We start from the raw sequence: 25,019 nt of genomic DNA on the forward strand, positions 1-25,019 counted from the left end.
TACATTTTAAAAAATCACTTAAGCTTAAGGAAAGTGGAAATAAAAGCAGAATTACATTTGCAGGCCTATAGTCATTAACATAATTTTACACATTACTTCAAACCACTTCTCTGGTTCAATTCAATTTTAAACACTGTGGCGCTGATTGCGTTTAGAAATAAATGGTTATTCCAATCATGTTTTTTTCTTCTTCTTCTTTTTTAGATATGTGATCATCACAGCAGATGTGACTTGACAGTTCTGGATGTTAACTGAAAACAAAGCACGTGCGGAGTGAGATAATTATACCTTATGTCAGTTGTTTGCTAACTCAGAAATAAAGCCCTGTGTATGCACCAATAAGCACACACACACACACACACACAGAGATTTGTGCAGATTTGATGTTTGCAGATTCTTGAACAGATTCATCACCTTTCATCTCAACGCCTGATGCTTTGCTTCAGTTCTCATCTCTATCAATGTGACACAGCTGTAACTTCCCTGCTTGTTTTTTTTTTTTTTTACCTGCTCAAATGCCATGCCTGAATAGCAGCAGATATTCAACAAGGTGCTGTATGATTTGGCTATGAAGCTCATACAAATTTGTTTATTTCAGTATGCTGTATTATAGCTCCATAACAACTAATGTTACTGGCAACAGAACAGTTGGTCTGACTCTACAAGGATACTGAGCTACTGTTAGCACATGTAGTTATGCCCAATGAAATGGTTTGACGAGTGCAGTTTTATTTCCTGTACTGATAAAGGAGGTCTATAATATAAATAAAGTTAGCTGTAAACATTTCCATTCATTTCAACAACAGTTGCTTGGCCAGCACAGAACTAAAAGACCACCCGAGAGCCTGTATCATTGACAAAACAACAGCATACAAGTGACCTCCAAACAAACAGATTTTGAGTAAAAGCCACAAAAGTAAAACTTTGATTTTCTGGGAGGGATGGATAGAAGGAAGGAAGGAAGGACAGAAGGAAAGAAAGAAAGAAAGAAAGAAAGAAAGAAAGAAAGAAAGAAAGAAAGAAAAATAAATATCAGCCCTAGTGAAAAATAAATATACTAAAATGTACTTGAAATACATATATTTCATGCTAAGTATACTACAAATATATTTACATATAACAATACCTTGCAATTGTACTTTTACTACACTAAACTGGAATACTTAAAGTCTGCTAAATTGGAACAACTAATTCTGTGCTTAATGGACTTTAACTGTGTGGAAGTAGTGCTGATGTCCAACTAAGGATATACTGAAGTATATTTGATTGTGCTAAAGTGGAACTATTACAAGTATACTTCATGTACACATTAAATATTTTGATTTTAAAGAATATGTTATTCAAATATCACATATTCCTCATCAGTAGTGACATTAAAATAAAAGTCTCAAGCGATATGTCAGTAAATATGTTAATTAATTAGAACTACGCTTAGTATGAAATAAAGGTATTTTAAATGTATATTACTTTTTTTCTAGAGAGGAGTTAAGATGCCTTTTTATTTATTTTTTTTTACTTAAAGGGGTCATATGATGCAATTTCAAGTTTTCCTTTCTCTTTGGAGTATTACATGCTGTTTGTGCATAGATCAAATCCCTGAAGTTGCAAAGACTAAAGTCTCAAAACCAAAGAGTTATTCTTTATAAAAAGTTAAGACTCGACCACGACCCCCCTAAAACGGCTCATTCAAACACACCTCCACGTGTCTATGTCACGGTGTGGGGAGATTTGCAAAACACTGCCCAAACGTATACGCAAAGAAAGAAGGTGGGACTTTTATTCTCGCTGTAGTATTGTTGCTGCCGCCAGCGCCATGTCGTGGAGATGCTGTCACAACGTGTGATGTCATTGTAAAAGTGAAATTACTTTGTTTTGGCTTCCAAAAGAGGACACAACTAGAAATCAGTGGTTAAGTTGTATTTACAAGACTGCTCCAGAAGAGTTCAACCCAAATATTTGAGCGTGTGCATCACATTTTACGGAGAACTATTTCCTGAACCTGGGAGTAGTCTGCCAGCTATGCTCAAAGACTGTTTCTATAAAGTGGGGCAATTCCAACTTTGCAAGGACAGTCTGGCGCTTCTGACTCACAGCCTGTAAGTATGTTTTCATATTGATTTCATATGATTTTTCCACTGACTATTCAAATGCGAGTTTTGAGCTGTGTAGAGTAGCGCTTGTTGTTTGTCGTTTCTCCAATCACAAATGCAGACATGGTAATGTTGCATCGCGGCGCGTAAAAGGACAGTATAAGTCATTATAATCAGTAATTATGTCCCCACTGGATGCAACAAATGCTTCGTTTCACGGTAAGGGGTGTAACATTTCCGTCTCACACTTGAGGTATTCGGCCAATCACAATGCACTGGATAGCTGGCCAATCAGAGCACACCTCGCTTCTCAGAACGATGAGCTTTGTAAAAATTGGCGCGTTTCAGAAAGTCAGGGCATAGAGGACGAACAATAATGTACAGTATGTGGAAAATAATGTGTTGTTTGAACTTTAAACCGCATAAACACATTGCATTACAGCAAATACACTAAATAATGTTCTTTTTAGCAACGTCTTATGACCCCTTTAAGCTTCATAACATTAAGGTTGAACCACTGATGTCACATGGACTGTTTTAACGATGTTCTTACTACCTTTCTGGGCCTTGAACATGTCAGTTGCATTGCTGTCTATGCAGGGTCAGAAAGCTCTTGGATTTCATCAAAAATATTTTAATTTGTGTTCCAAAGATGAATGAAGGTCCTACGGGTTTGGAACGTCATAAGGGTGAGTACTTAATGACACAATTTTAATTTTGCGTGAACTATCCCTTTATTAGAACGACAAATTATGCTATATGCTCTTATGGACTACGGGCTATATATTAACATGGACACAAAGACTAGCTACAGAAAATCTAAAGTAGCACATGATTCAGGCACTTGTATTGCATAACGATGTTTGTTGACTCATCAGTGTTAGATCCTGTGGTCGATTACACATTGTGTGCTCTGCATAGTAGCAATCAAGTCACTGCTACATAAGGGGAGACGGGTAGGGTTAGTTTTACTCTACTCTAAAAGGGCTTCTTGTTTGCACTGTTTGAAACTGTGAAAACCGAGGCCAGGCACAGAGAAGCAGTTCTCAAACACGTTAATGGTTTTCAAGTCATTCCTAGATGCTGGCCAATGTGCATTACAGGCTGAACGGGTGACAGTGCATTCACAGAATCAAGGTCAAAAGCATAAAAGGGTAAAAAGCATCTCCTGTGGTACTCTGGATTGTGTTTTGGTGAAATGCTTTTGTGATAATTCAACAGTGGGGGCAGACTGAGAGCTGTTTGAGGCCAATAAACCCTGAGTGACTCTTAGCTAAGAGAGGGGGTTATTTTAGCTGTCAAGCATGTGCTTAATCTAGCATTAAATCATATGATCGGCATTAAGTAACCAGGCCAGACAGGATATGATTGAAGAGCAGCTGGGGCAGACTCTCTCTTTACCTCTCTCAATCCTGTTCCCACTCGATTATTTTTCCTATGACACGAGTCCTCATGTTCAGTGTACATACATGTTGCTAGACCCTATTTAAATGGGCTTTCACTCTAAATATTCCATTTGCCATCATTAAAATAGTTTACATTATGAGTAAACAGTGATATTTGTGATCATACAGTAGGCGACTGGCGCTGCCCCACACACAGCTGTCAGAGAAACACGCTCCATTTTCTCATTTCCAATGAAATCACTATATAAAATGCAATGAAATTTTAAATTTATTCAAAATAAAAAAAAATGCATTAAAAATAGAATTCATACACTGCTATTAAAATAGTAACAATAATAATAAATCAGGGTGATAAAATATGCCCTGAAATCATAATCAACATTATAAAAATTGGAACAACTCTTCCACTACTGTAGTTAAATACAGTTTGTTTGGAATGCTTTTTTTTTTTTTTTTTCTTATCATTAAAAAAAAACAAAAACAGTTTATTATTGTTTGAAACTACATTTAAAACTTTTGTTCGCCAAATCAAAGTCATATAGTGCGGTCATCAAAGCATGTGATGTTACAATACAATTTGGACTACTGTACCTAATTTTTCAGAAAATGTTGTTTGTTTGGCATAATTTTGTCTTATTATTATCCGTTTTTCACTTAATTATTCACTTTTTAATATCTGAAATTACATATAAAACTTTACTCTGCCAAATCGAGTCATGCGGTGCAACCAACATGCAAATATATATATATATATATACAGGTGAATATGTGATATTTTAAGATAGTTACTAATACTGACACAGGGATAAAGGTCTGAAGGGGGCTTCACTATGTATATATAGTGAAGCCCCCTTCAGACCTTTATCCCTGTGTCAGTATTAGTAACTATCTTAAAATATCACATAATTTCACCTTTATATGACAAGAAAATGTTAGTTCATAGTTGTAAAATGTCATGTGGTGCGACTCCCCAAATATGTAAAGACTTTGATCAATTACTAATTGATCATTTCATATATAAAACACTAAATACAAACAAACAATAAATAAACAATTAAATTATGTATTACTTACATACTTGGTGGTTATACCACATGATGTTTAAATTTATGCTTTTCATGAAAATGGTATAACACATTTTGAAAACAATATGAAACCTAAGTTATTAAAAATAATATATTTCTAGAACATTTTGAATTATATTTTAAGAAGATATTACACTCTTAGATACTCTTATTCGTTGATGACCCACATACATCTACTGGCAAACAGATGCTATTTTAATTCCTCTAGCCTATTTAAAAATAGTCTGGCGAATGAGATTCAAACTTGTAAGTTCTGGCACATCAGGCAATAAATATCCCTCTGAGCCACATTAGTTCACGCTCAGGTAGGGGTCGAGCCCTCTTAAGACCAGGACTCTAGAACGTGTCGTTGTTTTGCCCAGATTATGCCAGTAATCTTCCGTGAACCCTTTGTGGGAATGTTGATCCGCCCCAGAGTGTAATCCTCCTGACGAATACCCAGAATGCCCACAAAACACACATACACACACTATCCCCCGCAATCATCAGCTGTATCACCTTCAGTAAATCCACAGCTCAAGAGACGAGCCCCAATATGTAACCCAGAGCATCACATTTGTATGCACGTGGTCAGAAAAAGGACTGTAACAGACGCAAAAGCCGTCCCGCCGGATGTCTATACGGATCCCATAATCTGACCCGTCACACCCGCCAATGAGAACAGGCAGATGGCCACTGAGAACATTTCTATTTATACTGTATGGCGTATAAAGAAGCAAAGCTGAGCTGAGCTGTACAGAGAGACAGAAAGATAATGCCGGAGACAGAAAGAGAGAGACAGAGGAAGGTGTAGTCGAAGGTCATGGATGATTGACTCCATCACCACTGAAGGTGCAGCCGGAGACGACTGTGTCAAGAGACAATGCTGATAAACACACTTCTCCCTGCAGTTACACGCCAACCGGTAAAACATGGTGGAGATAAAATCCATTTCAGGATGCTCTGTTTTTTGGGTTTACAATATCTCACTGTGTATGACAGCTACTCACACATCTCAATGAGCTGGGAAAGGATGAATACAAAAAATCAACAGGAAGCTGAGACAACTGTAAAAATGCACCCTACTCACATAAAAAGGTGAAAGCAAACTGGGTATTTTCTTTGCAGCCATTAGGACCAAAGGGAACTACAAAATGATGCAATTTCCAAACAGGTTTTCCAAACACTTTCCAAAGCCCCTTCTGCCCATCAAAACAAAGAGATGCCCTAGGCGAAAATGTCGCCTCCATCAGAGTACACCAACAATGAAAACAAGTTTCTGCCTCAGAGTAAAAAAATAAAACTTAGTTCAAAATAAGACTTTATCACCTATTGTAAGATGTGGATTCACATGTCAGTATGCAAAATTTCCATGGACACTGCATCTTTTAAAAACATTGTTCAATGTATATTACATCCAAATTGTAAAAATACTTAATGACTTACTCAAGTCGCAAATTTAAAGACTTGTGACTTGCTTGACTAAATAAAGAAAATGACTTTGACTTGAGAGCCAATAACTGCATGACTTGACAATGACTTCATAACAACAGTATAATTCAATTAGTTTTTAAAAATAAATAATTGCGATACAAATTGATAAACAGAATCCAAGAAACCACACCAGTGGCACCAGTGATCAGAGTCGTTGCATAAGCAAAAGGAAAAAAAACAAAAAAAACAATGCATAAATTACAGAGGGTAGAAAGAGTCTTCCAAGATCATTTAATTTGGATAAAACACTTTGAAATTGACCATATTCATAAAAGGAAATTTGCTGCATGCACAGTTAAAGCTAGGATATCAGACATGACTGGACCACCACATCCTTCTTCACTGTTTGTTAAAGTAAATCTGACAAATATCTAGAGAGAATAATGTGCAGATCAGCATTCAGCATGCTTATTCATACAAACTTATGCTTTCAGTGTAATCAAGGGCTTAGGATGTTCCAACTCAACTGATTTCAAGGGCTACACCAGTCATGGCCACTTGTGCAATGTAAGCAATGACGTACATCTAAGGTCAACGAGACAGAGGGAAGTTAGCAAGGGAAGGGCATAACAAAGTAAAGTGGAATGCACCCCTGAACTTTGAAATGCAGCGAAATTCGCATGAAGCTCGCATTTTGCATGCAAATAAATGTCAATGGACAATTATATGAAGTCAAGTAATGAGCTATACTGTACATTCATGTTTATGAGAAACAGTCATGAGATGCAATAACAATTACCTTATTTATTTATTTACTTACTTATTTATTTTTTAGTTTGAGGCAAAAACAGGCATCCATTGACAAATTACTAATGGGAACCATAAGACATATTTTAAACATTTGAGCAAATATACTTAGTGGAGTGAATGTGTGTACTACATGGGTTAATGGAGGGCCACATCCTTCAGAATTTAACTTCAATACAAATTCAAAACTTGTAGCTTAGACCAGCTAATCAAGGTCTTCAGGATTACTAAGGCTACATCTGAAATTGCATACAGTCTCATGCTGTGTTTGATTTACCTCGAAAGTCGGAGCTGGGAATGACGTCACACCCAAGTAGACTGTGTTCCAGTAGAGAAGCCAGAAAACCAAGATGGATGCATCCATTGTTAGCAACATAAAATGGGGTATTTTTCACAGATAATGCCATAGTATCATGTCCACACATAGAAGCTGAATAGAACATATTGGATTCTGAATTTGGAGTTGTTGCAATTCCTCCGGGATCCCTTGGACTTGGGAGGGCATTCGAGTTAAAAGTTCCTACTGGGAACTCAGAATTTCCAACTTCCGAGTACAAATAAAATGCACCATAAATGCCCAATTTAACCCCTTTACCTGAAATTCAAGTTGTCCAACCACTCAAACAAAGCACACCAGAGACATAGTTTTTACAAACTTTGAGAAATCAAACTATGAATGCAGGTAGTCAGTTGTCTTTGTGGAATAAAAGAAAGTATTCGGTTTTAAATGCTTAACCTTCTCTTCACAAGCCATATTATATAATTAAAAAAAAGGAATGGCCTTCACATTTTTGCACAGCCTGATAAGAGGAAATAGACTTAATGATAAGAATGTGACACTTTGAACAAAAAACCCCACCCTATAGATTCAAATCCTTCTATATCAAGCCACTGAGTCACTTAAAGCCTCTCGGGCTCCAGAGGCACCATATGATTCGTTACTCTTATGAAACGCAGATAAAAAGAAGAGTTAGAGAACTCAACTTTATGTCTGGGTTTCTTAAGGATACAGATATGAGAAGACAAGTTTTCTTTGGTTTTGACTACTGAGAACTAGAATGTCTGGTAAAGTACGTTTCTGAATATCAACTTTCATGGTGTGACACTGAAATAACAAGGCACAAAATCTGTGCTGAATGCAATTTGCACACCACAATTCCGAACATTAATATCAATAATTCCCAATAAAATGACAAAAGTGAGATGGCTATGCCACACGTCTGAATATATGTCTTAATTTGATGAAGAACTGCTAGGTCTTCGTCTCCATCACTTTCCCATGCCAACATCGATCTCTTTATTTGAGGGCATTTAACTGCTGATCACCCCCGAATGAAGAAAGCGGAGCGTTCACTTGGACTTAACGCCAGACCCACCGCCGGTCAGACAGCGGTGAACGCAATTGTGCCGGGACCCCATCGTAAAGTGATTTTCACTGAGCCAAGGAAAGAAGAAGACAGACTGTAGGGATCGGTCGTCCTTGAAAGGCCAAATAGGAAGTGAAGGTTTCCCACCGTGCTGGATCCGTTTCTCTGCAGGAACCCCAGAATGGATTAATAAAGGCTTTGGCTGTGGTTTGACTGGCTGTAACCATAGATCAATAGAGGGCTTTGGAGCGCAGGACAAATACATAAAGTGCACTTAAGCAGACCTTAAATATACCAACAGATACAATGTTGAAGATACTGTATACTGAAGACTGGATTTTGAACTGAATGAGCCAAATGCTACATTTTCTGGGTCATATTTTACATAATTATTATTTAAAGTACATTTAAAGTGCTTATGGTGGGGAAATGTTGTTGGTAAGGACTAGATCAAACACTATCGACATGCATTTTTAATTTGTTACACACTAAGGAAACTTTTTACAGTTCTGGCTTTTGGAATAATGTCACTGTGTATACTTTACATTCTTGGTATAACAAGTTATATTAAAATCAGAGTGCAACATTAACATTCCCTGAGCGCAAATAAATGCTAAATAAATAAATAAGTAAATTTACCAACCAGCCCTTTCAGAAATTACATGCTTTAGGTCTCAATGTGAAATAACAGGAGATACAAATTGTCTACTAAAGCTCAATGGTTGGCACACATCTTCTGAAGAAGCAGAAAATAAAATGTTTTCTTCAATTTGTTTTCGACTAAAGATGTTGCAAACATCAGGAAATATGAGGAATAAAATCACATCAGTCTGTTTTTGCAAACTGGTTGGCATGTCTGCTGCAAATATCCAAGAGAAAAACAGGAAAATGTGACATATTACATAAACAATCATTTGGATAATGAATCATTTACACTTTACTTGAAGGGGTGTGCATGACACATTCATGTCACATGTCATGAATATGAAGGGTTTTTATGCATGTTTATGACAACTGTCATTAAGTGTCATTCGCTCAGTTAATGCAAATATGACATTGTTTGAGATGTCTTTGTTATGGGCTAGGGTTAGGGGTAGGGGTAGGGTTAGGTTAGGGTTAGGTCAAATAATGTAATCTTTGCATTAAAAATGACATAACTGAGCGAATGACACTTAATGACAGTTGTCATAAACATGCATAAAACCTCCTTCATGTTCATGACGTGTCATGTCATGATTATGAAGGTGTCATGTCAGTCTTACGCACACCCCTTCAAGTAAAGTGTTACCAATGAATCATATCAGAATGAAAATAATTCATAATTATAACAAATAATATTAGTTATAAATAGCAGCTTAATAATTATATAGAAACAAAATAAATAATTATTTGGATTATAAGTATTCATATATAATATTAGGCTATTTTATTTAGAATGAAAATAATATATATATATATATATATATATATATATATATATATATATATATATGTAATGAATGAATGAATGAATGAATTAATATTTATTCATTCATTCATTCATTTATTTATTTATTTGCCACCAAATTTACTCTATTCATCTACCATTGGTTGCCATGACTAAACTCTTATTTTGGATCCTGATTACAACTGGTTTTATACAGAAAGTAGCTGCCAAATCCTTGTATTATTCCAAATGTGAGTACTCCAGTGAGAGCGGCAGTAACTGCACACTGTGACAGCTCCTGTTCTTAAACCCTTTTTGGACAGGACTAGTTTTCCCTGAGGAGGTCAGGTTAATTTGTGTTTCATAGACATACTTTGCGATTTTAATCCTCCAAAATCAAATGCGTCTGTGTTTTCCCCCCACACAAGAAACACAAAATAGCAAATCACCTACTGTTTTTCAGCTAACTCAAGGGGTCCTCTGAGAAATGTAATCCGGTCCGGTTAGGGATGTCTGTGGAATGACACGCCGCTTCTCCTCATTTATTTTGACCTTCATCGAATACCGTTACAAAAGTTAAATTTCTCATCGCGCTGCCTGCTGCACCTTCATTATGGATTTCGACCTTTTTGCCAGCTTTCTGGGGGAAAGTAACAGTTGGCGGTTCAAGTGCTGCTGGCATCCAATCCGACGTAAAGGGAAAATTAAATCAAGCAGAGTCCTATCGCTGACTAAAACAATAAAACTAGCCTGACAGCGAATAGGATTTGTAATGAGTTGTTGCTAATACCGAAGATAAACACATTAGGGCTCAAAAGCTTTAAGGTCTAGCAGAGAGCCATTGATTTTGCTGAGGTGTGAAATGTTTAAGCAGAATATTGATGTGCTTCGCAACATAATGCAAGAACAGGCCCGACCTCCGTCATCCTTTGCTCCGCTTCACTCCCCACCCGTTTTACATCCTCGCCTCCATCCCGCTGTCCACGATGTGTATCTGCATTGGCTTCCAGACCAGATCAACTGGAAAATTACACGTCTGCCCATTTAAGCTCTGCTGGCCAAACTCTGTTGTTGGGCATCAACTCAAAAGTAGCAAGAGTTCATTTAGAGCGGTCACCGGCCGCGTTAAGCGTCGAGGAGAGGGAGTGGGAAGAGTAATAGGTAATAGAAGAGCAACACACAGGCTAATACATCGGCGCAATTAGCCGCAAGCCGAGGCAGCTGTGGCGTGACGGAGGCCTGAGGGTAATTGCAGACCCCACTCATCACTGCCTCTCGTTAATACAGAACTCTACACCCCTGGGAGAGAGAAAGAGAGGGACTTCCTCTTCCTTTCCCTCGCCCTGCTCTCGACTTCCATTCCAATCATCCCTGAGCACCACTCTGCTTCATGGTGAGCCCACTCTCTGTCTTTCTCTCGGGAGATTGGAGTGTGCACCCTGGTTCTACCACATGCTGGAAAATATGACAGTCTGTTTGAAAAGCTCAGGATGGAGTGTTCGATCTTGAGCGCACGCTCAGAATACGACCTCATCTGCATATTTGGTGAGCAGTGTGGCTTGTGGTAGATGCCAGAGGAGGAGGGAGAGAAAAGGGGAAAATCTGAAATATACCACTCAGACGCAGTGGCTCTTATGGAATTATGCAACAAACGATGGTGAAATTACATTTTGCGACACCATGAAACCAATAATGCTGACTAATGTGAAACTATTACACTTGATGTGGAAATCAAGCTAAAAAGGAATATCTGGCAAAAATAAAATAAAATAAAAAATTATTATGATTATATATATATATATATATATATATATATATATATATATATATATATATATATATATATATATATATATATATATGTATGTGTGTGTATCAATCAATCAGAAATACTTAATATAGTTACTTCATTTTTGATTGATTTACTTATTATTTAGTCCTTACATGAGCCATATTCATTCTCAATATCTTCTGTTTTGCAGTTAAACACATTTTAGTAAAATATGAGATTTTGAAATCCACAACTTATTACAATATTATATAAATCTCTTTAAGATAAGCTCTAGTCCTATATATTGAATTAGTCACTGCGTTGTGAGAAAAATATATATGATACATATATATATGCAATAAGTTAATTTAGTCAAAGTCCACATATACGTACATACAGTTCAATATTCAATAAATAGTTTTTTGTTTTGTTGTTTGTTTGTTTTTTATTCTTACATTTAAATTAACTCCAGTCTGCAGTGTCTTGTGAGCAAATTAAAATGTGAATAAATGAATTAATTAATGAATGAACATATTTGTAGGAATTAGGATGTTTTTTTGTTTGTTTTGTTTTGTTTTTTTTTTGCTGGAAAAGACTCTCAAAAACACATACTTTCTAAAAGGATCATGCGGACTCTCAGAGCTCAGAGAGGTTCCACCAGGAGAGTGGAAGTCCAATCAGTGCAATTTTAAGCTTTTAGCGTGCCCTTTTCCACCATGTGTTTCCTCGCTGTTCATTTGACACCAGTATGAGCTTTAAAATGCTAAAGAAACCTGTAAAACCTTGCAAATCAATCTAATTCAAAGTCTCTTTTTCATTTCACACAACAGGGAATGCATCACGATGCAGCAGGCGAGAGAAAATAGCCATACTGTGGTCGCTGTGACAGATGCAGCAAAACCAGCCCAGTTCTCCCAGCTAAACGGTGACTCCTTAAACAAAAGGCACTGCCATGTGCATACTGTAATAACGGAATTTGCTGGTACCAAATCCAGCTCTGTGTTTTTGGATTTCATTTGTTCTGCTCTGTTATATTTGGATGTAACATCACCAACCATCTATCCATAAAGGAGAATACGGAGCTGCATGTGGTCATTTTGCAACTGCAACTGACTAATATATTAAAACAGGGTTTCTACATTTAAATTTGAGGCTGTTTAAGAACAAGTAAAGAAAGTGATATGGGAAATTAACTGAATTGAACACATTATATTGATATGGTCTTTAAAGTGATAGATCACCCAAACATGAAAGTTGTGTCATCATTTACTCACCCTCAAGTTGTTCCAAAACTGTACGAATTTCTCTCAGCTGATGAGCATAAAATAAAATATTTTAAAGAATGATGGTAACCAAAGAGTTGACGGTAGCCATTGACTTCCATAGTATGGAGAAAATAAAAATAAAAATCTATGTAAGTCAATGGCTACTGTCAACTGTTTGGTTACCAACATTCTTCAAAACATCTTCTTTTTTGGAATAACTTGAGTGTGAGTAAATGATGGCAGTTTTTTTTTTTTTTTTAAGTGCCATGCATGAAAGAGATTTTCTGATCTGATTTAAGACATTTAAGGCCTTAATTTGTGGAAGGGCTAATTAAGCCTTTATGATCAGCATAAACCCTGTAATAATAAGTCAGAATAAAACAAATTTGTCATTTGCATATCCCATCAAACCCAATGTTGCAATAAAGAAACAATATAATGAAATAACAAAACTCAGATGGCGATCATGTTGAAGGGCATTAAAGGGAAAGAAACATATGTTTGCTATAACAGCACATACAGATTAAATTAAGACCGGTTATGAAATAACCACCTGCACCTGACATGACTCAAATGGTTTCAGGCTGCAGAAGCTATAGGCGATACAGCACAAGAACTCATCTACAGGCCCACCGTGGCCCCCTACCTGTGGACAAGAATAAGACATTATGAGCTTTGCAACTTGACATTCAAAACTCCTCCAATTTTTGGACAATCATAAACAGGCATATATGCAATGCATGGGCATGAACAAAGTGGGGTTTATCTTTTTTTTTGAAGCACAGTTACATTAAAAATGCACCATCTGATCTGATGTTAAAAAGTATTTGTTAATGAATATAAGGAAACAGTGATGAAACATTTCACCTGGCATCATGATGATCCTCACAGGACATTTTTGCTTGAATGAAATCCATATGAGGATTAAAGACAAATAGCATGTTTTTGATGACCTGCCAGTGACTCAGAATACAGTATACATACATTTTATCCAGGTATTGGACATATAATTGCTGATAGATTATATCAAGAGGTCTGGTGCACTTAAGACCAGTAGTCATCTTTAAAACTACAAGCAGAAAACCCCTGTACTATCGCAGTATAAACGTGGGTAGAACATCTTGTCATGCAGAAAAACCTATCAGGGTGTGCTGCCACCATGGGAAAAATACCTTGTCAGGCAGAACTAACCCACAACCCTAACCCTAACATTATAAGAATGCTTTTATAGCGTACAGATTGTCTAAACATTGTTTTGCATCAGTTAAATCACCATTTTGAAAGATCCAAACCAATTCAAGTAATTGCATATGCAAATAAAGAGGAGAAAGTGAGCTATCAAATTCATGATGGGGGTAATCGTGGCTCTGGTGCATTGCTGACCATTACTCAGCATCCATGCAGAGAAACACCTCGAGATCATTGCATCTGGAAGAACACCATACTGCTAATTTATAAACATAGCTTTATAGTCATCAGAACCCAGACTGAACCCAAAAGATGCGCAAAAACGCGCTGGAAATCAAGAGGAGAGAAATAGTTTGCGCTGCACCGTCAATTAATCCCAGCAAGTGAGTCTTTAAAGAAAAGGTTACCTTTCCACAACGATCCTCCTTCTCCTCCGGTGAAAAGTGAAAGCCGGTGGTCGTTTGATGGGGACGGGGTGGGATAGCGCTAATTAAAGCCGGGGGAAAAGATCAGACAGGTTCGGTACGTTTGCACAGTGGCTTAATGTTCTTCACAATGTGCACCAAAAAAAAAAAGAAAAAAAAAAAGAAAAAAAAAGAAAACAAGCTTTCATTTTATTCACGGAACGCAATTTGCCTCTACTTTTGCTTTCGCGCACAGATAGTTCCCATTCTTGTGCTCGACCCTTCTTCCCAGGTGCGGCGAATCAGATATCTAGTTTCCTTGGCTTTTCAGTTTCACCTTGCAATAAAGAATACATATCCGTATGCTGCTGAAATACAGGACAATCCAATCCGTCAGAGGTGTAGATCCTCGAGAAGGAAGCCTCTCGCAATATCATCCTGATAGATGGGTGAGTTAGAAGACAAATACGCACGAAGCGTCTGCTCGTCTTGGAGCACGCTGAAGAGTGGGCGTTATAGGGGTAGATCTTCACTGCTCACTGCCAATAAGCATGCATGCCTCCGCCTAAAGCGCTGCTCCTCTGCATGCACACAAACAGGCGTTCTGTCAGCGCGGATGGCAGAAACTTGTGACTTTGAGGTTGGTGAGAGGTAAAAAGGATACATCGTTACAGAGTATGAGAGGAGAACTCAAGTCAGGCGAAACTAACGGAACAGCAGGGGGAAATATGAAATGAGCGCCCGGAACGTGAGCGGGTTCCTATAATCGGACGGAAATAAAAATAGACGATAATCTGACCGGCGCGCTGATAGAAATTCGTTGCGCGTTTAGCTTTCTTTGGCCAGTGTCAGTGGTTTGGTTTGTTTCAGAACCACGGACAGCGCACACGAACGCTGATGTATTTGTACTGGCATGAACGTGGTTTGTACGGCTGTTTGTAGCAAAAAATAAATAAATAAATAAATAAACTATGCCGAGTTCACACTGCACGATTTTCAAAGTCATCGGATCATCACTGTTTTCACACTGCACGACTATCTGGGGTAGCATTCAGTCGCTGCTGTGTTCACATTGCATGATAGATCGGCGACAGGAGGTTACACACTGCATGACTTTACAATAGGAAGAATCGCCTACAACTCTGTCTGCTCCACAAACTACACCCAAACGAGAAGTGATAAGGTAATAACACAAGATCACGCTGCTATTATGGTCTATAAGTCCTCCCCAAACACACAATAATTAACAAAGATGACTTGTTAACAAACATACTTCTGCTGGGAAATTTTTATATACACAAATCTAAGTAGCCTACTTGAAAGTGAAACCAACGTTTTATGCATTTTATAATGAGTTTATTTCTTATAGCCTATAAAAGCCCTCAAAGTGATGAAAAAGAAAAATGCAATACATCCTTTGTCCTTTATAGAAGAATATTATTTACAGGAAAACCCCTAGCCCCTTCTTCATCTTCATGTAGCCTACCTGCTCTGTATATTCTAATGCAAAAAATGTAGGCACGTTGTTTGTAAATGGCTAACGTTAATCGCTTTGGGAAATAAATAAATAAATAAATAAATAAAATAAGTCCTCCCCAAACTTCCCGCTGCCCTGTATCTTGCTCTCTCATTGGCTGTAGGTCATCGCCGATGTATTTTTCAGTCAGAACTCATTCACACAGCAGGATTGTGAATCGCCGACAGCTCCAGATATTTATCATGCAAAATATTTCACGGGCGTCGGCGACGCATCGGCGATTCCCTCAGATCGCGTATTTGATCATTCACACTGCGTGATTGTCACTCGCGTGAACGAGCACCGATTTGCCTGCGTTTTCGGGCATTTGTCGGCGATTTATCAAAACCTGTCGGCGAGTGAAAAATCGGGCTAAAATCGTGCAATAAGTAATTCAGTTCACGATATAGGAATATAACTAACTATTTATTTATGTATTTATTTATACTACTTAGACGCAATAAATAAATGAATAAATAAAGCATGACTTCGACTCTACATGTTCTAGCAAGGTTCTAGTATTGTTGAAAATAAATAAATAAATACATACACATACATAAAATAATAGTCCTTATTTAGTACATTTTGGTTAACAAGACGAAACATAAAGTGACTAGCAGTGATTTATTTGTTGGGCAATCGGACTACACTGGACTACATGTTATTGATTCGTTAGGAACCAGATTGTAAGAGTCATTCGTTCGGACGAATCATTCATTCTATCTATCTATCTATCTATCTATCTATCTATCTATCTATCTATCTATCTATCTACCTACATACCTGCCTACTTATCTATTCACTCACTATTCGATTGCAATATTAATTTGTAAAGCACTAAATAACTTGTCACCTACAGGTTTAAAAAATATGAATATCTATAGACCTATCTATATTTTTAGATTATCTATCTATACAAATTTTGTTAAATATATTCTGATTGTTTAAAATAACTACTAGTCACATGGTGCACTTACACTTGCATATATGTATATTCATCTAATGCATGTATATCTGGCTTTCTGCCAGTTAATTCATCTTTTAATTTGTCTTGCATTCTTTTGTAGGCCTTGTGACTAATTAAAGAAGTCAACAAAATTCTAGTTGTTATTTTAGTATGCAATTTGCTACCCTGTTTGTTTTCACAGGTACAGTTGTTAGACTTTGTTCCCACTGCAAGTTTGTTTGATTTAGTGACCTTGCACCCAAGCATTTCCCAAAACACATTTATGTAAACAAATCAATACTTTCAATAAGCAAACTTTACTCATGCTCAGACGGGAACAACAATCTATCCAAGATGAAAAAGAAGATAGACAATCCAAGACTTACCTCCCCAAAAAGATGCTCTTTAATATATTCGCAGCAAATTTATGTGAAGCACATCTTTAAAATTTTCCATGCAAAAAGTGGATGTTTATGCACAAGCACACACTGATGAAGACAGTTGCATGACAACAACAACAACAACAACAAAAATATTCACAGTGTTACAACTGTACTCTACTATTCTAGATAAGGAATCCGCTGGACTAGTTTTTATGGCCAGATTTCACCTAGTAGACCTTATTTTAATAAAACTAAATAATTATTTGTCATTTATTATTTACACCAATATAGTGTCTTCCGCCATGTTTACCTCATGTTATTATGAAAACTTAATATTCTCACACTTTTGGTGCAGGCCGAAGAGGTTACTGCAGCTAATATGACCCAGGGACCTTGGGAATGTCATTTAACCTCAAGAGACCTTTAAAGAATAAAGGAAACGGATGTAAAATCCCACAAAATGGAGGGCTGATGCAAGGATGAAAGAGACAGCATGCCTGCTGCACTACTCCTTAGAGACATTAAAAGCGATTGGCGGCTGATAAAGAGAAGTAGGAAAGTCGATAGAAGACAGAGTGAAAAGAAAAGCTGAAGGGTTAGTGTGAAAATACACAAACACTCTGGAAACAAAGCAGGTGTCTAAAGGGCCGATCACTGAATCGCAAAGAAAGCAAGACAGATAAAAAGTGAAACAGGTAGTGTGTAGAAATAATAAAAAGAGATGAAAGACAGGAAAAGACTGACTAAGGTAAAGCTGAATAATTGATAATAACTAGCTTGTGGGGTGTCAGATGTAGGGAAAATGGAACAATAGCACATTCAAGGCATACGTGTAAGTCAGTTTTTAACAAGACATTTATTCTGTGTCACTTCGGCATACATATATATATATATATATATATATATATATATATATACATTTTTATTTTTATTTTTTTCTTGGTTTTCTATTTCCAACATATTTCAGGTTCCAACTATAATTGCTTATAAACTGTTTTCCTAATCTAAAAAAAGGGGGGCACAGGTGTTTGACTTGTTTTGTTAAATATTTATTTCATTTATTTATTTTGTTTGTGATCAACTTTTTATTTATTTTATTATTTTTTTTTAATCAGCAAAACAACATCCACACAAACAAACAACACAGGGAGGGGGGAACCAACAGACACACCATAACAATTTCAATTTTGAATTTGCAGCAAAAAGGACAAAACAGAATTCTATAAGTCCACAGACACAAACATTCCCAAAACGTGGAGAAAACACAGTGTTACAGATGTGACAGTTATAGGTCGATTGCAGTTTCATTTTAAACCTCTTGTAAGGAGTTATGTATGCTCAATTGATGACTTTGAAATGGATAAGACGATGAGCCAAGTTTTTAGAAGTTAAGATTAGATTAGACCATACCCTCTCCCAGCCGACCGATAAATTAAAATCTGTTAATTCACGATTCCAGATAGATTTAATAGAAAGAGACTTTGCAGTGTGATCGTTAAGTTTACTATATATTAAAGAAACAGATGGCTGACCAGAGGGTGGTGTGATCCAATCCCACATAGGATGAGAGGAAATAGGGGATGCCCAGGGAACTCCATAGGCCTTGAGAGCAGAACGTAACTGAATAAAGACTAAATATGTGACCCTGGACCACAACTGTTTTTGAAATTGAGATTAATACATCATCCGAAAGCTGAATAAGCTTCCCACTGATGTATGGGATGTTAGGATCTGACAATATTTGGCCGAGATACAACTATTTGAAAATCTGGAATCTGAGGGTAAAAAAAAAAATCTAAATATTCAGAAAATCGCCTTTAAAGTTGTCCAAGTTTTTATATATTTACAGTAATACATTTACAAAATATCTTAATGGAACATGATCTTTACTTAATATACTAATGATGTTTGGCATAAAATAAAAATCTATAATTTTGACCCATACAGTGTATTTTTGGCTATTGCTTCTAATATACCCCAGCGACTTAAGACTGGTTTTGTGTTCCAGGGTCACATATGATGATGCTGGTAAACAAAACATAGTTCTTAGTTTCTAAAGTGAGCAGAGTCCCTGGTTATCATATAAGTCACCGCATGTGTTTCTGCCCAATGTAGACCAAGAGGGCTGGACAAATGGCCAATTTCAACATACAAAATTAAAGTTGTGCCATAATGGTGTTTTGTTACAAAATTTGAAAGGTCCTCCCATCAGACGTTCCACCCTTTTTAGAAAAAAAAGTCCTTAGATGTTGTATTCTGGATTCTCCAAAGATCAATTACATTAAGTTCAGTGATAAATTTATTCAATAACTTAGAGGATTGGTTAGCTGTAGTATCAGGGTGAGATTTATCCAGTGCAGGATTTAAAACAGCATTAAAATCATCGCCCATCACTAAAGGACAATACATCTGCTCAAGTAATATATTGGAAATATTTGTGAACAATGCACTGTCTGCCTCATTCGGGCAGTAAATGGAGACCAGTGTTAACCTGTCATTATGTATTTTACAGCGTATAAAAACAAATCTACCTTCATCATCATTCCCGGTATGTTCAATAGTTAAATGTAACTTCCTATCGACTAAGATAAGCACCCCCTTAGTTTTATTAGGGGCACAAGAGAAAGCTGCTAGTTTGTAATACTTGTTTTGAAAATGTGCCACATTGCATTGTTTTAACTGAGACTCTCGTATCAGGGCACAGGAAATCGACTTACGGTGCAAATATTCTAATATCCGGGTATTCTTAAAAGGAAAATTTAGGCCATTCATATTCCATGATAAGATATTCAGAACATGCATTGTGTGCTCGCAATGCCAAGATTCTGTCTAAGTGAAGAGAAACAAAAGCAATGTCATACTGCCAGTGTCATGTAAACATTAGTATGTATCCTAGATGCCAATTCACCATGCATAGTCATTTTAAAAGAAAAGCAGAATAAATAAAAGTATTGATGTCTGTTGAAGGGCATAGAAAAAAAGCAAAAACAAGGAACGACAAACAACTGTGTATAAAAACCAAAGCAGACTGCACATTACTGAGAATGTAGGTCTGCATAAACAATAGAAACAAATGTTGATGTGTGACCAAGCCACCTCAACGCAAGACATGTCCTCAAAAGGCACACTGAACCAAAAGCATAGTGATTGAATCTGTTCTCCATCAGCCCGAGTAATAATAATAATAAACAAAAATAAAGAAAATAAATCATTATTATTTACCAATCAGCGGACTAACGTACAGGGCAGGGGCAAGATTCCAAAAAGAAATTAACAAGTGTCCATGTCCACCTTGTTATTGTCCTCTTCAGGGTAGTTAGGATCACCACAGACCTCATCGTTAGTTTTCCCTCGTTAAGCTGAGAGGATGGAGACGGTAGCTGACACCTTCCCGCTGCTTTGTAGCGCTGCAGAATACGTCGTCAGTGACAGTGAAGTAACAAAATCCTCTGCCTTTTGAGGAGAGTCGAACATCATCTGCTCACCTTTGTGCCGTAGATTAATTACCACCGGATAGGTGAGGAAGGGCTGGAGACCAAGTGCTGTCATCTTCTTCAAGACTGGATTAAAGCTCTTTCTCTTGCTAGTTGTGGCTGGACTAAAGTCAGGAAAAAATAGTAGTGTGATATTGTCCTGCTTATACAATAACCAACCCTGCAGATTTAGGGTGGTCAATACTGTATAGTCAGTGGCGATTATTAGATTAAAAATATTTCACTGGATCTAATTTTAACAACCAGTTTGAGGATGACATTACAATACATTATTTAATCACATATATAATACAAAGTTAAATAAAGAATGAAGAGGTTTGAGATAAATTGCAACAATATTGAAATTGGGTATTAATGTACTGTAATTTACATATGGATATTTATATCTATCTATCTATCTATCTATCTATCTATCTATCTGTCTGTCTGTCTATATGTCTGTCTATCCATCTATCTAGTGCATTTTTGTTTTTTGTGGAACTTCTGAAAATAGTTTTCTTATCATTTGATATCGTCAGTGAATTTATGTAAGATGTATAACTCTGTGTATGCAAACAGGTCGGGAAAGTTTCAGACATCGTCCAGTTCACAGTGTGGGGCAGTCACTGCAAATCACTCGGACCAAACCGGACACTGCAGCACTGCCTCAGGGCTTCATAAATATCAATCATACGTGTACACATGGATCAGCGAGGGAGGGCAGGTGTGTGGAAGGTGCCTGCTACCATGTTAGTAATCTGTTTGAACAGTCTCAACCCTTAGGCTGAACATCATCTTGTCAGTATCTCTTTTGTTTTACATATTAGATGCAAACTCTGCTGGTCTGCAAATGTGCTATCTGGAGCAAACTTGTACAGGTGTTTGCCAAGATCTATCCCTGGCTTGCTTGTTTGTTTATTCATTCATTCAAAACAGTGACTCTCAAACTTGATGCTGATGCTTACTGAATGTGTACATACTTGTTCGGTCCAGCTTCTGAGCTAACAGATACATAATTTTGTAATATACTACACTTTTTGTCCAGACTGTTGCCCTGATTTGCAGTCTGGACGAGTCGATGCTAGTTGCTGAAAGTCACAGCCAGTCTACATGGGCACAGCTTCAGACTATGAATCCATCCAGACGGAGGATACTGAACATGGTTGATATTTTGAGCCAATTTTAGAACTACTTATTACAAGACATGTAGGTTGGTTGGCTATTTACTTGTTTACTTAGATTTGTATACTTTGACTTTTAGTATGAAAGAATCACTGTTCTATTTAGTTTTTTAAATAAGTTAGCATATTTTATATATAAAAAATATATATTATTACTAAAATGTTATTAAAATAACTGCATTCTATTTGAATATAATTTAAAATATAATTTATTCATGTGGTTGAAAGTTAAATTTTACATACGTTGGTACTGAAGTAACATTTCTTATTGTTGAAAATAGTTGTATATATACAGTCCACAAGAGAGCATAATAGTTGAATTTATAAAAATGACCCCGTTCAAAAGTTTACATAAACTTAATTCTTAATATTGTGTTGTTGAATGAACCACAGCTGTTTTTTTTTGTTGTTGTTTTTTTAGTGATAGTTGTTCATATATATATATATATATATATAATTTTATTTTAATTTAGTACTGCCCTTCAGAAGCTACAGAAGATACTTACATGTTTCCAATAAGACAAAATAAATAAAATTTACCCTGATCTTCAAATTAAAAAAAGTTTTATGCAGAACAGCAGGCAGTTTAACTGTTCAGGACACACACACACAAAAAAAAAAAATAATAAAAAATTAAAAATACAAATAAATTGAAATAAAATACAAACAATAAAGAAAGAAAGAAAGATGTAAATGTGTATTTTGCATTTTATTTTCCTCCAAGGTTGTAATATAGCATCACTCTCATTTTGTCTACTAAGAAACAAAGCAAAATTCCACTCAAGATTTTGCCTTAAGATTCTCTTCAACATATAGCCTGAGATACCTCTCAATGGTGTAACCCCCTTTCTCTCGGGTCATTTTAGGTCTCGGGTATGCTAAAGCCCCTGGAGTGGGGTAATGTGTGCTAAATGCTGAAGCAGCCATGGGTACTAACACTTGCAGTGCCTGATGTTGTCAGCATGAACTGAACTAACCCTTGGATGCCGTCCAGCTGAGAGGGTGTCAGTGCACTCAAGGCCAGGCCTAATCTGTGGTGCTGAATAACAAGGACCCTCTCAAAATCCCACCGAATGCCCAAGGATCTGTACAGTGTACAGGTTTACACTGTGAATCATGCATCTTAAAACACTCTACCCATCCCTGGAATAAATGTATAAAACACAACATACTTTACACATAAGCATTTGCTCTAAATCTGTCTGACGCAACCCAACTTCAGTTTGATCTGCACTGATACAAGCTAGGAAAACATATAAAGACACACTACTACAAATGTGTAGCCAATACTTAAGATTACAGGTGCATCTCAATAAATTAGAATGTCGTGGAAAAGTTCATTTATTTCAGTAATTCAACTCAAATTGTGAAACTCGTGTATTAAATATATTCAATGCACACAGACTGAAGTAGTTTAAGTCTTTGGTTCTTTTCACGAGTTCACACTTACATATATTTAGCACGAGTAACGTAATGCGTATTTGGCGAGTATGGTGATACGTTGTTGGTGTGCTGTCCTGGGGAAGGGCTCTGAGCTCGGGAATTGCCCAAACCCAGAGTACCCCCTAAAGCAATTGAGTGTTGGACAGCCACCAAACTAAGATGTGAGGATGTGGGCGGCTGGGATGGCGTTGGGAGGCGAAATGATTAAAAAATTGTCTAGGAGGTGGATGAGATGGGGAATGGCGTAATTGTTTGACAGAATCCGCAGACGGCTTCTGAAAACATGTCAAAGATTTTTGGGCTACTTTTGCAACCGAAAGTTAGGCGGATGGCGAAGTAAAATTTTTCCGACCATCGTATCCCGAATAAATGCCATGAATCTGGAAGGATAGGCATCACTTTGAACGCAGAAGTGATGTCTATTTTGGCGAGCCAGGCTCCTCGACCCGCGATTTTAATCAATTCGACTGCCTGCTCTATGTCATGGTACCTGAGCGAAAATTCTTCGAGGGGAATCAGGCTATTAATGCTTGGAATCGTGGAATTGTGGGGAGATGACAGGTCGATGATTAAGCGTTTTTTACCCGAAAATTTCCTTGTAGCTACGCCAATGGGGCTGACGCGAAAGATTTTGAAGGGGGGTTTGTCGAAAGGTCCGATCATTAAGCCTGATTTGACTTCTTTCCCGATGAGGTCGTCTACGATATCAGGCTCGGCATGGGCGGATTGGAGATTGTTACAGATAAAATTTTGGTAAAGCGCGCATACGACGCCGGAATTGAAACCGTGACTGAGGCCGGACAGGAGATATTTACATAACTCTTTATCTGGATGGTGGGTGAGTTCGATGGCCAGACGAGAAATGTTCACGGGAGTCGATAAGTAAATTTTAGATTTTTTATTCACAGCTTTGGACACTGGGCATACAACACGAGCGTGAGCTCCACCGCAGAAACTACACATATGGAGGTAACGACATCGCTGTCTGCCGCATTTCCGGTTATTGAACGCGAAGCATGGCTGCCTGTTGTCCGCAGCGTATGGAGCTGATGGTTTCTGGTCTGAGCATAAGGGCGTTGCTGGTCTTGGGACGTAGCTGGTGGATTTCGCGGAGGTGGGTTCTGGGCATGGAGTAGTAGAGGGATTGATCTGTGGGCAATTCGTGGTGGAGTGAGCGACCGACCTGAACACGGCGAACAAAATGTTCCTGCATCCTAGAAACACCCTATTGTGGAGATCTAGGTCGAGAGCGCCCCTGTAGGGGCATTGGTTCCACTGCGCGACTCGGAAAGCGCATTTTGCAGAAAACAGTTTGTGATATGTGAAAAAATGCCCTCCTCCGTAGGACAATGCGTCGCCTGTGAGGGAAGACTGAGCATATGATCTCTGTGAATTGACTGAAAGCTATGGAGAATTCGGGAAAAGAGAGTATGCGGGATGAGAGGGGATTGGGGTTTTTCAACGTGACTGAAAAGTCCCCGCAATCTATCTGTCGGTTAGAATCGGAAGTTGGCAGGAGGGAAAGGAGTAAGGAGAGATCGACGTCTGCACCTGCTAAAATCTGCGCTCGGAAATTATGAGCTACTTGCGGGGATTCTGCGGCGATGGCGTTTGAAGGGACAGACATAGGTGTAGTGGTGAAGAGCGAGTATGGTGGTTTCGCTTGGAGAAGAGTGTTGTAGGGGGCTGGAGGCGGAGCTGTGTTTGGTAGCTCGTGCGGCCAAGCGTTTGCCTGGGCTGCAATCCCTGAGCTGGAAGGAGTAGGCTGTGGGACTGAGTGGGGAGGCCACAGCAGCCAATCGCTTGCTTGGGCTGTAAGCCCCGAGCCGAAAGGGGCGGGCTGCGGGGCTGAGTG

The 25,019-nt window shown here is 37.7% G+C and overlaps 1 protein-coding gene across 1 annotated transcript in view; it reads right to left on the reverse strand.

Moving 5' to 3' along the window:
- zgc:172282 (leucine-rich repeat and fibronectin type III domain-containing protein 1-like protein) overlaps window positions 1–14,723 on the reverse strand; it is a 139,553-nt gene extending 124,830 nt beyond the window's left edge. The window contains exon 1 of the mRNA XM_058799113.1: window positions 14,226–14,723. The gene's annotated coding sequence lies outside the window, so the exon portion shown is untranslated. The remainder of the gene's footprint in view (window positions 1–14,225) is intronic.
- Window positions 14,724–25,019: the final 10,296 nt, after the last annotated feature.

Source organism: Onychostoma macrolepis, chromosome 15, assembly GCF_012432095.1.
Source record: "Onychostoma macrolepis isolate SWU-2019 chromosome 15, ASM1243209v1, whole genome shotgun sequence".
NCBI classification, from domain to species: Eukaryota; Metazoa; Chordata; class Actinopteri; order Cypriniformes; family Cyprinidae; genus Onychostoma; species Onychostoma macrolepis.